Source organism: Cebidichthys violaceus, unplaced genomic scaffold, assembly GCF_023349555.1.
Source record: "Cebidichthys violaceus isolate CVI_PGR_0920_01 unplaced genomic scaffold, fCebVio1.0.p SCAF_15, whole genome shotgun sequence".
In the NCBI taxonomy this organism is placed as follows: domain Eukaryota; kingdom Metazoa; phylum Chordata; class Actinopteri; order Perciformes; family Stichaeidae; genus Cebidichthys; species Cebidichthys violaceus.
The window spans coordinates 11,420,839-11,423,796 of record NW_027176318.1 but is presented as its reverse complement, the minus strand read 5'-3'; positions in this window follow the sequence as shown (position 1 = coordinate 11,423,796).

Sequence of the window (2,958 nt, the reverse complement as noted above, 5' to 3'; positions counted from 1 at the left end):
GAGCAGAGCCGTGTAATCAGAGTCACGTCATGTCCGCTCACTCCAACGGACCTTTTTTTGTTTTTTTACAGCAATGGCGGCTCATGGAGCCATCTCGAGGAAGATATATGCAATTAATAGTTTATTATATTTTAAATATATATATATTTCTTACAGTAACACACCCATGCACATCTTTTCTCTATTAATATACACCTGACACATTAATGATATACTTGTTTTAACGTACTGTTATTTTTTTGTTTGTTTACCATATTTTATGGTACATATTTTGTCTCATACTATAGTATGAGATGTGTTTATTGTTATGCACCATTCACCGAGCCAAATCCCTCGTATGTGTAACACTTAATAAAATAATAAGCAGTTGTGATTCTATTTTATTTCACATTATATTCGTTGTCTCGGTATGTGCAGGTCCCATGTTGGTTTGAATTGATGTCCTGCGTTTTGTTTTTCTTCTTTTCTGTTTTGTGAATATTTGGACATATGTAGTTTATTTATGACAGCATTAACACACACACACTAAATCTGGTTTCAGACCCAGAGCGCAGCAGACGGCTGTGTACTATGGTAATACAAAGAGAAAGGGCCTTTGTTCCTTAATAAGGAGGCCTGTGTTCTAAGAGGCTTCCATGAAAACAGACATTAAGGCTGAGCAAACCTACATGGCACAAATAGAAACAGCATTGCCCTACATACATTTAAACAATGTAGCCTACAAATAAATGATAAAGCCTAATATACTTATAGAAATAACAGAAAACAGAAGGATTGCTTTTCACCCTCCGCTGCTCTCAAAGGCCCAAATTCACTGCATCATCACCATTTCATGTATTTAAAAGAAAAGGTTATACAATATCAGACCAGGTGGGCTGTGCAGCTTAGTCTTGTACCCGGGTCACATAGTTTTAAGACTTTAATTATTTTATATCCATAAATAAAGTTGTGTTTAATCAAATTGCCACAAACTAATTCAAACATGAAAACGTGGAGTACTGTTCTTTGGGCATATAATGAAGCTGAGGAGAGGAGGTGGGTGGGTGTATGGGGATCAGTAGGGAACCAACAGTAAATATTTTGCCATGAAGAAAACTATCATTTTAAAATGATAAAGGCATCAGCATCTTAAAGATAAATCAATCAATGAACGAGAACTACTGTTTATTTCAACGCTGTTCCATGTAAACATACAGGCAGGTATGTTCATGCAGGGTGAGTCATAGCTGTGGATAGACTACAGCTGGACTAGGGTGACATCATGTGGTGCCTCGTTTCAGCTGCACTAATTTCTTTTATTCCACTTCCTCTCAGTTTTTAAGACTCATTGGCGTTACGTCCTTGTTGTTTTCTAACGTACAGACAAAAGTCTAATAACAAAAATGTCACCTTCGTTCTCAGGTTCTTTGATCTCTTACAGTTGTGGTCAAAAGTTTACATACACTTGTAAAGAACATAATGTCATGGCTCTCTTGAGTTTCCCCGTTATTTCTACAACTCTGATTTTTCTCTGATAGAGTGATTGGAACAGATACTTCTTTGTCACAAAAAACATTCATGAAGTTTGGTTCTTTCATGACTTTATTATGGGTTAACAGAAAAAGTGATCAAATCTGCTGGGTCAAAAATATACATACAGCAGTGCTAATATTTGGTTACATGTCCCTTGGCCATTTTCACTTCAATTAGGCGCTTTTGGTAGCCATCCACAAGCTTCTGGCAAGCTTCTCGTTGAATCTTTGACCACTCCTATTGACAGAATTGGTGCAGTTCAGTTAAATTTGATGGCTTTCTGACATGGACTTGTTTCTTCAGCATTGTCCACATGTTCTCAATGGGATTTAAGTCAGGACTTTGGGAAGGCCATTCTAAAACCCTAATTCTAGCCTGATTTAGCCATTCCATTACCACTTTTGATGTGTGTTTGGGGTCATTGTCCTGTTGGAACACCCAACTGCGTCCAAGACCCAACCTTCGGGCTGATGATTTTAGGTCATCTTGAAGAATTTGAAGGTAATCCTCCTCCTTCATTATCCCATTTACTCTCTGTAAAGCACCAGTTCCATTGGCAGCAAAACAGCCCCACAGCATAATACTACCACCACCGTGCTTGACGGTAGGCATGGTGTTCTTGGGGTTAAAGGCCTCACCTTTTCTCCTCCAAACATATTGCTGGGCATTGTGGCCAAACAGCTCGATTTTTGTTTCGTCTGACCACAGAACTTTCCTCCAGAAGGTCTTATCTTTGTCCACGTGATCAGCAGCAAACTTCAGTCGAGCCTTAAGGTGCCGCTTTTGGAGCAAGGGCTTCCTTCTTGCACGGCAGCCTCTCAGTCCATGGAGATGCAAAACACGCTTGACTGTGGACACTGACACCTGTGTTCCAGCAGCTTCTAATTCTTGGCAGATCTGCTTTTTGGTGGTTCTCGGTTGACTCTTCACCCTCCTGACCAATTTTCTCTCAGCAGCAGGTGATAGCTTGCGTTTTCTTCCTGATCGTGGCAGTGACAAAACAGTGCCATGCACTTTATACTTACAAACAATTGTTTGCACTGTTGCTCTTGGGACCTGCAGCTGCTTTGAAATGGCTCCAAGTGACTTTCCTGACTTGTTCAAGTCAATGATTCGCTTTTTCAGATCCATGCTGAGCTCCTTTGACTTTCCCATCGTAGCGTTTGTGGGTGTTTGTATCCAATGAGCCCTATTTAAATGGCCTCAGAGAAGTCACCAGCTGTAGTCACTCATAATCACTCACAAGAAGTTAAGAGGCCATGCTATGAAGCTCATTTCATTGACACAACTTTCTAAGTCACCAAAATTGCTAATTCATGTTGCTGTATGTATATTTTTGACCCAGCAGATTTTGTCACTTTTTCTGTTAACCCATAATAAAGTCATGAAAGAACCAAACTTCATGAATGTTTTTTGTGACAAAGAAGTATCTGTTCCAATCACTCT